General features: G+C 42.7%; 2 protein-coding genes across 2 annotated transcripts in view; both read right to left on the bottom strand.

The window, feature by feature from the left end:
* Nucleotides 1-14,508, bottom strand: part of LOC146716552 (protein NLRC3-like) — a 247,013-nt gene that overhangs the window by 106,173 nt on the left and 126,332 nt on the right. The gene's annotated exons all lie outside the window — the stretch shown is intronic.
* Nucleotides 1-14,508, bottom strand: part of LOC146716557 (protein NLRC3-like) — a 224,524-nt gene that overhangs the window by 189,043 nt on the left and 20,973 nt on the right. The gene's annotated exons all lie outside the window — the stretch shown is intronic.

Genomic DNA, 14,508 nt, shown 5'->3' with positions numbered 1-14,508 from the left:
TTTTCCAAATAAATGTCCCGATTGAGTAATGAAACTAACCCAAAGGAGAATTCTAACAATATTAGACAGGCCATTCAATATGCTTTATCGTGGACAACTCGTGGCTAACCCCCCCCCCCCCCCCACACACACACACACACACACAAACCTCTAATCAAACATGAAAACGGATAATCCAGCTGAAGCTTCAGACAGCCGTCAGACAGTGAAACACTGCCATCTGCTGGACGCGAATAACAAAGACGCTGCTTTGACGGGTGAGGGAGTTTCAACAAGTCTGCAACGACTCAAGCATCAAACTACAGAACTATTCTAGCTGACATGGTGCTCTAATGACTGCTTCATTAACGCAGGTCAGAAAGGATCAAACATATCAATAAATCATAAAACACAAAACGTCTCTTATTGCCCAGGGCTCAGGAAGTGAGTGTGTTCCTTATAGCCTATTAAACCTTAGCAGGTTATTTTGATGTGTTACAGATGAAACAGCTATCCAGTAACATTCAGCTACAAAAACGCTTTTTTATAATTACTTTTTTACAGCTTCGCACTTTTACACAAGTTTTATCATCAGTGTCACAATGGCTGCTGCTAAAATTGAGTACAAGATATTTGTTGGCCTGATTAAAAGGTCTTGATGCGTGCTCAATCATCAGGGAAGTAAATCTCCAAAAGTTGATTCTGTTCTTCTGGACGTAGCGTTTTCAGTCAGAGAAACCAGCCGACTGAAGGAACAATGGGCTGGGAGGTCAGTTCCTTAATCATGATTATGCAAATTCTCATGACCATTGATCAACAACCACTGATCAATGGTCCTGAGTACCATTCACAGAGAGTTGGAGAACGGCTGCAATCACAGCATTGTAAGATGGTGACAGATGTACCCTTAGGCCCCCTCCTTGATTCAGAGAGGGTCTTTCCCTTTTCACGTAAATGGCCTCCTTGACTCCGCCCTCAAACCAGCGTTCATTGCAGTTATTGTTGACAATCACATTGTGTCGTGTAACCATCCAGCTCACATATTCAATGTAAATGATTTGTTGAACTGAAGACATGATGAATGTTCCTGCATTAAACCACATCCAGCCTAGTGTTCTCACTCTCCCTAAATGGATCTGTTACATTAGTGATATATGGGAGTTGTGTTTCAGTCTTTTCCACATGAGGACATTTACATTTAGTTTTTGCTTTACTGATGAGTGGCTGGTTAACCTGCAGTGGTTGAAGCATGTGTCGGTCGTCTGGAAGAGTAGGTGTAGAAGACGTCTTTAATGAATGTAATGCTCTGAAGGTGTCAGTGATTACTGTGAATTCATTATAAAAGTGGATTTCAGTGAATAAAGTGAATAAAGACAGGCCCTCATGGTGACGCTCAGGTGTCCATAAAGTGTAACAGGAGAGCTTTGTCATACTTTCAGAGATTTTACATGAGCCAGTCTTTCAAAAATTACATAAATAAATAATTCATTCATTCATCCACAGGAAACACAATGCTCATATCTGAAAGTAAACTCTGATATATATCCCCGACTAGAGTTACTACTAAATAAAGGATCGCCCCAAAATGACTAAATATATAAAGACACTCTCCAGAAGAAGTTAAAGGGATTTTATTTATTGTACAAGCAATATCTTCATAAGAATTACAAATTCTGCAGACATATTACCTTCTTACTGAACCTGAACAACTCACACACAGACGTGTCTGCTGCTTATCTTTGTTCAAACATGATGTTTTATCTTCTCTTCAAAACACATTACTCATCTTTCTGGCATCGTGTTACATGAAAACACCTGCATTCTACCTGTGTCATTGTACCACAAAGACAATGATTGCAACACTGTGCTTGCAAAATAGAAGAAATAAGACGACCAGCAAATACATAAAAGATGGTAAAAGTGATTCCATCTTTGTGTCTCCTCCCATTGTTTCCCCAGTCTGTCTAGTTCCCATATTCCCAGGACACCGCTGGACAACAAGTGGGTATTCCAAGACTGAGAGACAGCCAGAGTTGGCAAAAGATCAGACATTCTCCACTTAAGTAGAAGTAAAAATACTATTGTTCCAGTGAAAGTTAAAGTACTGATTCAACTTCATTACTCAGCTAAAGCAAAAAAGTACAGGCTCGAAGCGCTTACAGAGAAAAGCAGACAACAGAATACAACAGAATGCTGATGGCGGCAGTAACACACACTTGGAGGAGAGGCTCCAGCCGTCCATTCCAGCCCTATCCCTAACATTAACTCTAACCATAACTTTAACCTTAACCCTATCAGGTCTTGTTTTACAAAGCGATTCATGATTAGAACAAAAAACACATTTACACATACCGATGATTTGTCACATAGCATCGTTACCTGTTGGGATGAGAACGTGTTGTTTCCAGAGCACCACAAATTGGGGTGTCTGTAGCTCAGGTAGAGCAGGAAACCTACTAATCAGAAAGTTGCTGGTTCAATCCCCGCCTGCTCCAGCCTGCATGCCAAATATCCTTGGGCAAGACGCTAACCCCAAGTTGCTCTCCGATGCATCCATCGGGAGGATGAATGCGTATTAATGTTAGATAGAAAGCACTTACAGAGAAAAAGCATAGAAAAAAGTGAGTGCATGAATGAGGCAAGTTGTAGAGAGTAGAAAGGTTTTATACAAGAACCAGTTCATTTACCGTTATATTTTAGTTTCATTTTCAGTTCTGTACTTTTTACATGTAATATTGATTCATTAGATTGACTACATGTATTAGACCTAACTTGCTGACAGCAAATTTAAACAACCGTAATAATTTATTTTCAGCGTGTGAAATATTTATTTAGTTTGTTTTTTGTTTTCTTTTTGGCTCCTGATATTAGTCAACTACTATTTGTCAATGTTGAACTAATAATGAATCTAAGAAAAGCTATTTGTCACGGTTGGCCAGCGTCAACCGTGGGGATGTGAGGAAGGAGGAGCCAGGCACGGAGCTCTGAATGCAAGCAGTGCGTTTATTTACAGTGAATGGAAAATAACAATAAATCCGCAGTGCGTTCCCGACTCCCGTGAAATGTCCTCTTCCCAGTGCTAGTGTTCCTTGTCTCCGCTCCTCAGTGTCTGAGCACCCCGTGCTCGCTGCCCTCTCGTCTCCACGCTTCTCCTGGGGAGATAACAAACAGGCAGCCGTAAGACACATACAATGCGGCAGACTATCCGTACTGACTGGCCGAGAGACTAACGTGAAGTCACGCAATGATCCAGCGTCAGAGAGAGCGCCACCGCATTCTTAAGTAGCTCCTCCGACAAGACTTGATCAGCTGTGTGATGGTCTTCAAGTGTGGCCAACCACCTGGCAGGGCCACACCCACCAGGCCTGAAGGTGCCTGTAAACAGGTGCTCTCAGAAACTCCGGCATCCACACACACACACAGATATACCTGCAAGCAGGGAGAACGAGGGACAGCACACCAAAAACACACATGTCCATAACTGCTGGGTCGTTTAGACTCCTGAGCTGTGCACGAGGGGTCGAACACCCACTGGAAGGCCGGGCACTGGTTTTCAACCGTAATATACCTGATGTGCTCAGGTAACCTGTAGCGCCATGAAACCACTGTCACACCAGGGCGCATAAAAATGATGCTTTAAGAGACTGATGGGATCGGGCAGCAGGGAAAACATCCACAAAATGCTACTTTCAGTTTGACTCCCTAAGACTACCTAAACTAAGTAGAGTCATTACATGCTTGTTAAAAGCAAACTCTCATATAGTTTTTAATGTGCTTCTTTCATTACAATGACTAGATAAAGAATGTGGCCCTGTCTCTATTTAACACTGGCTACCCCAAAATGTTTCCAAACCTACAACCGTAACTTTCACTGAGAGATTTTTAGATACGGTTATTGAAGCTGTGGGGTTAATTTTTTAAGTAACATGAGAGAGAGGCAGCAGCATACTGTTAGATTATAATATTATTTTATGCCATGTTATACCCCTAACTAAAGATTGTGAATTATTATGTAGTTTTAGTTTGCATTATTCTCCTGAATTAGAAGAAGCTGACAACTATTGCATTAGTTAAACTGATTTGCATTAAAGTAGACTGCTGATTTATTGTGGATGAATGATATTGTTTTATGATGCATAATACTGCTGCAGAAAGTCATCGCCTTATTTGTCTGATTAGAAGAGAACAGAGCATGCTGGAGTTTTCTGCCCCAACTCAGCAGGAGCAGATAAACGGGGAGCCAAGGTCGTAGCTTAGGCGCCGTGTGAGAGAAAAGCATGTGAATGTTTAGGCTTTTATGATAAGGTGGAGGCACCAGAGGCTATAAGAGTTTGAGCAATGCTCCACCATTTTGAGATCTGAGGCTGTCTGCATCAGTGTCCATCTCCCACGCGTGTGATCATTAAAATCATCGTTTGACTCAACCCGACCGGACCAGTGTTGTTATTGTGATTTTTCTCTTGTCTCCATCCCCAGTATTTTGAACCATAACAGTACCGATTTAAAATCCTACATGTCTTTGTTCTCAGGTTTTCACGTTCACAAACTTTGGTGTCCACGCTATTTGCCTGCCAGGCTGACAATGATTTAGATCACAGAAACATTTTTAAGCTGTTATTCCTGGTTTCACAGTGGAAAACTCCGGGTAACGTCCATTATCTTTGCTCCTGTATAAGACTTTCCTGAATGCTGAGGTTTGGTCTTCCACATGAAATTCAGTACTTTTGTTTCAGTTTCATTAATGATGCATTGATTTTGGACATCGATGTAATACATATGTGATACACGACAGTCTTTGAGTCCGTCCTTCTCATATATAATCCCACTGTTTTTGCACTTCAGATGATTCCAGTAATGACTGATTTAAAAAAGAAAAGTGAAATATTTCTAATGAACTCACCACGATTCTTATTTCAAACTTCATTAAGAGCTGCTGGATCAACAGGGGTGTCCTGGATTTGTTAGTAATATAATATAGTAATATATTATTATTAGTTTTAATTATTTAGTCAAAAATCAATTCCAGACTGCTCTGAGCAACATGCTGCAGCGAGAGTCCTGACAGGGACTAGAAACAGAACATTTATTGGCTCCCTGTTTTATCCAGAATAAAAGATTCTTTTTTCTTTTGTGTCCCGTTTGGATCTTTAGCCATCAGAATTGTTGTCTTAAGGCCAAGAAAGATGCCAAGCGGATTTATTTTACCAAGTGGATCATCATGGCCTTGCCATATTGGTCCATTTGATTGACCTTTATTATAATTATGAATTTATTTTATTTTCAGTTGCTACAAACGGGACAGACATGACTGTGGGATAGGACAGGGAGAAAGAATGAAAGAAAGAGAGGGAGAGAAAGAAAACCAAAGGGGAGAAGAGACGGTGAGAAGGGGGGGAAGAGAGAAAAAAAAACCAAAACTCCTGGGTCACCTGTATGGAGAAAAAAAAACAGAAGAGAAAGCAAACAACAAAGAGCAACATAATAAAAAAAACCAGCACCATCACAATAAACTAGCTAGCAGTAGATATCAGTAGATACTAAATAATAAACGATATTGTGCAGCACGCAAGATAGACAGCGCACAATGTGCTTTGAGGCAGCAGCCAAGAAAGCTGTAGTCCGCGTCTGTGAATACCCGTGTGTACACCTGTGTGCATACCTGCGTGGATCAGCATGCTTGTATTCCAAAGGTTTCTCCATGTAACGATCTGCTAGGGAGTGTGTGTGTGTGTGGGGGGGGCACAGCCCCGTCCTCCAGGGCATGAAGCAGGTATGAAGGAGATCAAAACTCCAGACATCCAGAGGCCCCCAGAACACAAGACACCAAGGAAGACCCACAGAGGGGCAGCCGCGCCACTGTCCCAGTAAGAGCTGAGGACAGTCCCAGATGAGGGCTCATTCAGCAGCCGCGGAGCAGAAGCCAAGGGGAGTTGCAGTGACGCGCCAGTGAGCTCCGCCAGCAGCCAGCTGTGCCTGAGTGACCGAGCCCCAGGCCGAGAGGCCGGGGGCACCCCACCTCCGAAGTGCCCCAGGCTCCAGGCCCCGACAAGCGGCCGCCAAGGAGTGAGCCGGTGTGTACCCGGACGCCCACCCCCAGACACAAAGAACCACCAACGCACCGACACCTGAGGGAGTCCGCCACCAGCAGGGGAAGTGGTGGTGGGGGGAGATAGGCCTCCAAACCTTGGAGGGCCTGAGATGTCCCCAGAGAGGTGGCGTCTGATACCCGACCTGACATATGGACACAGACAAACAGGCACACACAGATACAAACATCCATTCCCCCCCTCATGCTCTCATATGCACTTACTCAGCAGCAGGTAAGCGCATAGCCCCTCCTGGTACCCCTCAATGTCTACGTGTATTTAAAATTGAGAGGTGGGCAACGACGCCAGGGGTGAGGTGTACACCCTGATGGTAACTTGGACTCCGTGTATCGTGCCCACCCCCAAGATCCTATATGTATGTGCAATGAGGGTGTGAGTAATGTGAATGTCTAAGTTGTGGGATAAAATTGTCCATCTCCCACGCGTGTGATCATTAAAATCATCGTTTGACTTAACCCGGCCGGACCAGTGTTGTTATTGTGGTTTTTTTCTCTTGTCTCTTGTCTCCATCCCCATATTTTGAACCATAACAATACACACAGAGCATCAGTGATAGAAAGCTAGGCTAACATAGGGTAGCTACCTGTTCAAGGAGAAACATGTATAGGCCCATCTCAAGTGCCAGTGAACATCTAAATGATTCAGGGAAGACTTTGGAGAAAGTGCTGTGGGGAGATGAAACGAAATTCCAATTATGTGGCTTTAACTGACCTTTTGAAATACGAGTGTGATGCAAAAAATAGCATCCCCGCAGTCAAGCAGAGAGATGGAAACATTATGATGTGGGCTACAGGACGACTTAGTCGGGGTTCCAAGCAGTCAGGAAATGTGACATCGTCAGACTGCAGGCCACGGATTGGCTCGTCAGTCGCGGCACTCAATGAGTCATGAGACGGTGTCTTTCACTAAAATCAAAACTGCAGTTTTTTAAAAACCCTGCAACAAGGCAAATAGCTGCACAACACCGTGGTTTCCAAGTGTGACAAAAAGCCACAGATACATCATTCACACATTCACACACTGGTGATGGCAGCTACATTGTAGCCACAGCTGCCCTGGGGCGCACTGACAGAACATTGCAGAACCTTCAGCACCTCGTATGAAAAATATTTGACTGTGTGCATGCTTTTAGCACTGTTTGGATTTGAGAAAATCTAAAATAAATCGAAATTTGCTTTTAGAAGTTGTTTTATAAAGTTCAGTGGTATATTATGCATACAATAGGACATCTATTTAGATTTACATCTTCCACAGAAAAAACTGCACATTACTGAAACTTAGTATACTGGACTTTGTTGTTGTCCCACACAGGTTCAATTTCGAGTGGTAGATGGCTCAGTGCTCAGTCAACCAAGATTTTATGATAGTGGGCACAATGAGATAGATAAGCTGCTTGTAAACAGTACTTTTATGCTCTCTTTTTCCATTTGGATAAGAAAGAAAGAACCAGGAAACAAAGGCAAACAAATAATCTGTGCCTTTATCCCAGATTCACATTATAGGAACAGCTGCTCAATGACCACTGTAGTCTTTGCTTACTGCACTTTTATCTAGATCTATGCAAAGTGATCCACTACACCTACTTTTACAGTTAAATCATTTTATGAGCACTGATGCCATTTTAATCTGAGTTTCTACTCAAATACAATCAGTAAAGAAAAACACAGTCTGTGACGTTTGTTTTGAAGGAAAAGGTATTCCCTGCAAATGTTTATCTGTGTGAGACTATTCAGAAAACAGTCATTTTGTTTTATAGGTGAGACACTTGGCCTCTTTTTTCCTTGTTCTACGTTTGTCTTTTGTCCGATTACTCTGGAACACAAGATGGAAAACTGATATTCTCATGTTAAAAATATAGAAAAAGGATTTTATCACCCATAAATGTTAACTTCTCATGCCTCTAAGCACAAGCAGGAGCAGAAGTGCCCTCTGCAGTTTGTGTGTGGAAGTGCAAAAGCTTACAGCACCTGGTTTTCCCAGGCGGTCTCCCATCCAAGTACTGACCAGGCCCGACCCTGCTTAGGTCACGATATCGGGCAAGCAGAGCTGAAGAGGAGGATGCAGGAGGCCTGTGTGTGTTCAGCAGCCTGCTGCATTGGAGTTTGCCTGGTAACAGATGACTCAAACAGCCCACACACCCGCTGGACGTGACCGCAAACATGCCCCCCTACACCTTTTACATAGCCCGGCTGCTCGAGTTCTTTTGCTGGTTTTTCCCGCGACCCCCCACCTTCTTCAAATCCAACAAAAGTGGTATCAAACGTTTATGCTACGTTTATGCTGTAAAAATTTTTGTTTGTGCTGCTATCATTTTAAAGATATTCAAGAAAATTTCTAGAGGTCCCCAGAGGTCAACCAGCCCCCCCACATTAATTAAATCAAACAAAACTGGTGTCAATCAACTGTGCTACGCTTGTGCTGGTTTGTGCTGCTAAAATTCTCGTTTCTGCTGCTTCTGTTTTAAAGATATTAACGAAAATGTAAAGGTCAAAAGGTCTCTTCAGTATCCTTCCTGATGGCAGCAAACTGAAGACGCTGTTGAAGAGATGAGTGGAGTCACCTGTAATGAAGAGGACCTTTCGAATGAGGCAGGCACAGTAGATCTCCTGGGGAGGGAGGCAAGAGAGGACCCTGCAATCCTCTCCACTGCTCTCACTACCCGTTGTCATATTTTTCCTGCAGGACCCAGTGCAGGAGTCATACCACACAGTGATGCAGTTGGTGAGGATACTTTCAATGGTGCTCTTTAGAAGGTGCTCATAGTGGGGGTTGAATCTCTTGTCAGCAGAGTGAAGAGAATTGTTATGTGCATTATTATTCAGCCCCCTTTGGTCTGAGTGCAGTCAGTTGCCCATAGACATTGCCTGATGAGTGCTAATGACTAAATAGAGTGCACCTGTGTGTAATGTAATGTCAGTACAAATACAGCTGCTCTGTGACGGCCTCAGAGGTTGTCTCAGAGAATACTGGGAGCAGCAACACCATGAAGTCCAAAGAAACACTCTGATGGACGTGTGGACAGCAATGCTGCCTTGAACAGTACCGATGTTTCAGGGCTGGGTGACGTTGTTGGGTGGGACATCTATATCCTGACATATCAAGGTTACTTTACTTTTAGGTCAATTTGCTTTACAGAAAAATAATAGCATTTGTCATCAAGATATTTATATGACTGCACTTGATCAGGTTTGTCCGGATTTCAAACTGTTCTAAAAGTCTTTTGATTCAAATCTGGGGCTGTGTTATTGAAAGAAGCAGAGAAATCGATGAACTGAAGTCCTTTACTCTCTACATGTTTGACAATCAGGTGAAGTAGAATCAAAAGCACGTCCTCCACTCCTCTATTGGGCTTATGTGCAATCTGCATTGAATCAAGCTGAAGTTCAGTGTCTTCCATAATCACATTTCTGATGATTTTTTCAAAGACTGAAGTGAGGGCAGCAGGCCTGAAGTCGTTTAGAACTTTTGGACGACTAGATTTAGGACCAGGAACCACAACAGCTTCTTTCCAAAGAGAGGGCATGAACGATTTATTCAGAATAACCTAAAATATGGGACTGAGTTGTCTGTGACGGTTCTCAGTCATCCAGGTCATTGTAGACTAAGGAGCTTGCAAAGAAAAGCGTCTGGACTTCTTTGAGTTGCTTGAAGACGTTTCACCTCTCATCTGAGAAGCTTCTTCAGTTCTAAGGGTCAGTTGGTGGGGAGTCCCAGATTTAAACCCAGTGGGAGTTTCCCCCCAAAGAGGGACAAAGGACCCCCTGATGATCCTCTACGTAATCACATGAGCCAAGGTGTGAAAGCGGGTGGGGGTCCTAATCAGCCAGGGTTTCGGGTGAGCTCATTGTGAAACCTGGCCCCACCCTATCATGTGATTTCCTGAGGTCAGATGGCCCAGGATGTGAGTGGGCGTTAAGGTGTCTGGGGAGGGAACTCAAAACTGGATTATAGATTATTTATATTATATATTGATATTATTTATCTGAATATTTATTTATCATAACTCTGTTTCTACACTCACTTTATATGAGTGCTTGTTGTTTCTTGTATATTTGCTGCTATGACAACTCAGTTTCCCTCCTGGATTAATAAAGTTTCTCTGATTCTGAAATACAGTGAGCCATTATATTTGTAGTTTCTAACTAACAATATAAAGGCTCAGCAACCGATAGTGCCACAGCACGTCCCACTGGCAGCTGAAGGAGCTTTTATACAAAGGACTTTGTAATTGAAGCTTTATTTATACAGGTCGGCTCATTGAGACTCAATGTCTCATTTACAAGAGAGACCTGTTCCAGACACACATATTAAAATTACAACAATAAGAGAAAAGTTTGTGTAATGTACTCAGTCACATTAAAAACGAGAACAAGTTCCCAGAGATGGTTTCACAAAAACATGTGTACGTCTTTTGAAGTCTGCAAGTGAAATCAACGGAGAGCCTTAAATCCTTCGGTTATGTTTTCCATGAAGACGGAGCAGAAAAGGAGAACGCCTTCTTCCCAAGCTCTGCATGAACTGATGGAACAGTGGATGTAATGATGTCCTGAGACTGCAGGCTGTGACTAAACTGTTTGCCTAACATGTACTCTGATGAATAGGAGGCAGTAACCCAGAAACAGATTGATAGATAAAATGATACTAATGGACCATCCTGTGTAAGACCAATGAGGACCAGTTAACCAGAGAACACAGAGTATAGTGGTGTTCTTCTGTTGTAGAGAAAGATTAAAAATATAAGACACTGGCTCAGCTATGATATTTGCAGCCAAGTGCAAGAAGGAAGGAGAACGATTGTGAGGACGAGTTTCTGGTGTTGGGGCTATTCAAAGCCTTACAAACCTCTTCTACTGTGACAGGTGTGAAGGAAAAGGTATCAGTAAGCAGGAACTACGAGCAGAGTTGTGTGCAAGAGGTTTACCATCAGATACTGTGCTGAACAAAGAGCAAGAAGCAACAAAGTGTTTGTTAAAGCAACATTTCAGTTTTGTCTGACACAGGAGTGGAGTCGATATTTAAGTGAGGAGGAAGCTCTGAGGAGTCACAGCTGGCAGAGACACTTTATAGTTTGCCAAAACCTCCTACGGTCGTTTGGACTGTCAGTCATTAAAGTAAAAAATAGTTACATCTTGATGATGGAGGCAGTAATCCGATTACACAGCTAATGAAAACGTAGCCAATCAGCATCAGAGCCAGACTTCCTGCCCAGGCCTGGTTTCTCTCATGTAGGAGATCGGCCGGTACTGAACCAAACCAGGCCTGTCCCGACCTTTCACCCTGACCTGGCAAAAAGGGGCGTGTCTGTCCACAAAGTAGACACAACTCTCCTGTAAATGTTCCCAAACTGACATTGTCAGCCTGTTTAATACGACCCCAGTTCAAACTGATGCGGGCTCGGAGCGTGAGATTTTAGTGTTTCTCACAGCACCAACTACGCAGTGATCACTCAGGTCGTTGGCAAAAACTGCAGATGTGGAAAACTTACGCAGCATATTAGTTAAAAAAGGTCAATAAGAGCAGATTTATCTGGGTGTTTAGGATCAAGGCGTGTGAGGCTTTAAATAATTTGAGTCAGTTTTAAAAACAAGCAGCGTGCCTTAAAATCATCAGACACAGAAGAAAGCCAGTCCCAATGAAAATCATCCATCTGAAAGACGTCATTAAAATGCAGCTCAGATAAAAGTTGAACCAGAGACGGTGATGTGCTGGGGGAAGCAGGTGGAGGCTGATAGCAGCCAACAACAGTCTGATTTCCAAACAGATCAATAGTTAAGGCCAAGATTTCAAATGGCTGAGGTGCAGATGGAGAGAACAAGACTTGAGCAGCAAGACAGAGCTTCACATAAACTTCCAGACCTCCGCCTTTTCTGGGACAGTCTGAGAGCTAAATGTTAAATCCATCAGTTCCTACGTTTTTATCCAGTAAAGATTTGGAAAGTCTCAGAAACAACAACGATACCAGCACCGCTTGAACAGGCCCAGATTCCAATCATATCCATGTTAGGAAGCACACGACGTGATGCACGTGTAACCCAGACAGTTTTTAACATCTGCTGGTGTTTCACATTCAGCCAGAGGTCCAGGGTTAGGTTGGATACCAGACAATAATAAAAGCATCGTTATTAGACTCTAGAGCTCGTTTATAGCTGACACCACATGTAGAGTTTAAGTTCACACAGAGACGATGACATTTTTCTAAAACCAGCAAACAATAAACAAGAAATGTAACAAGAGTTTCAGAAGAAGCTGTTTTACAGAGAAATGATTCCCTGAAGACAAAATTATTATTATCATCTTTATTTCTCCAGGTGAAAATTTAATTGAGATTAAAAATGTTGTTTTCAAGAGAGACCTGGCATCATGGCAGAAAGAGTCAGAAATACATCATAATTCAAACAAATACAAAATAGGAGAAACATCCTACATAAACTTCATAAAGTTTCATTAACAGACTTTGAACAATGGACTTCAAACTTCCCCCCAAAACAACAGAAACACATTTGAAGACAATGAATGACATTTATCCCTCTAAAGAAGGACTTAGACTACGATTTAATATGAATGAGAACATGTTCATAAATGGATGCAACCAAAGATTTCATCAATCCCTGATTTAGAGACAACAGAACATTTGGTTTGATTTCACAAGATAAGAATGACGACTGAGTTGGAAGATTGTTTTACGTTTAGTCAAATCTTTCATACATAAAGTCGGATTACAAAATCATCCCCTAAATTTGTTGTTTTATTCAAGGAATTGAAATTATAGAGAAAATCTGTGAAATGACTTAAAGAAAACAAACCACAAAAACTCTATGATACTCTAAACCCCCTGGTTTAGGTCGGACACCTTTCTGATGATGAGTGCATCTAACATTTCCTCAGAAGTCAATGTGCCATATGATTGCATTAGCAATAAATTACACACTATATAGAACCACTTCATAGGATTATATTTGTGCGCAGATGTTTGCAGCTATCAGCGAATATTTATCAGCTACTTTGAAACAAAGAAAGACTTTTTATCCATAACAGCAAATGAACTGTACAACAGAAAATACAAATGCTATTTATGGTCTCCTCACAACAATGATAAGAAAAATAAACTGGGCCAATATGTCATGTTTGTTACTACAGAGACACACATGTTAATGTGATCTCTGGTCTCCTCTGAGTGGGAGTTATTATAACTGACTGTAAAAAGTCAGCACAAGGAAAATAAACTCCACCTAAACTTGGTTTATATCTGACCCAGACAGACTGCAGGTCATAACTTCTTACCTGAAGTTCAGTTCACCTGACACTCGGACCGGCAGCCGCCTCGGGTCTCTGCTCCTCCTGCCTCCCCTTTCCCTCATCCACCTGCTGCCTCTGTGGAAGCTCCGCCATAGCCACCACCAAACAACTGACTTATTTTTACACATCGACCAGCATCCGGACAATCCGCCATCTTTCATTGTTTATACCGTTACAAAAAAATAAAAAAACATCATCGGCCCATTAAAAACGAAAAATCACCATCAGTATGCCCGATGGCCAGTCCAGCTATGGTCGTGCCATCAGTTAACCCTTCACGTGGCAGCTGTGACACGCGTGCCCAGGGTTGCCGACCCCTGCTCTAAAGCATCTGATTTGGATTCCTGAGATCAAATATATTTTCCTTTGTGTTTGTTTTCTTCACATTTGTGGCTTCAATGTAGTGTTACATCCTGTTTGTTTGCTTCCATCTGTATACATGTCCAGATTCACTGTTATGTTTCTATTCTTACATTGCTGTGTGATCACTGTTCCCTCTGCTGACTGATGTGACCTTTTGTATCTCACACTGATACTTGTCATATTTGTATCTGCGCCTAAAAGATAAAAAAGTTTTCCATGCTGAAACACAGCTCCACCTCCTGCAGTTCTCCCTCTGAACCACTAGATGTCTCTGTTATCTAAATGAAGACGTGCAGCACAGCAACCACAGCAGCGCTCAGATCACACGTGTCCTGTTATTATGTATAAAATAATAACAGGACATTCTCCGCAAACTAAGAAGAGCAGGAGCACCAGCCCCCATCATGCACACTTTCTACAGAGGCACCATCGAGAGCATCCTGTCGAGCTGCATCACTGTGTGGTTTGGAGCCTGCAATGCGTCCTGTCATAGAACCCTCCAACGCATAGTGAGAGCTGCAGAGAGGATCATTGGTGTCTCTCTCCCCTCCATCCAGGACATTTACAGCACCCGTCTCACTAAAAAAGCCCTTTGCATAGCGGCTGATCCCACGCACCCAATGCAAAGCTTCTTCAAGCTGCTGCCGTCGGGGAGGAGACTGCGGAGTCTCCAGGCCAGGACCAGCAGGCTGAAGGACAGCTCCATCCATCAGGCTGTCAGGAAGCTTAACTCCCTCCCGATTCTGCCCCCTCTCCCCTCTCT

This window comes from Copadichromis virginalis, linkage group LG3 (assembly GCF_057382275.1).
Source record: "Copadichromis virginalis isolate Kocher_CV1m ecotype Utaka linkage group LG3, C_Virginalis_male_GT1.1, whole genome shotgun sequence".
Taxonomy (NCBI): Eukaryota; Metazoa; Chordata; class Actinopteri; order Cichliformes; family Cichlidae; genus Copadichromis; species Copadichromis virginalis.
This window is presented reverse-complemented; position numbering and strand designations above follow the sequence as displayed.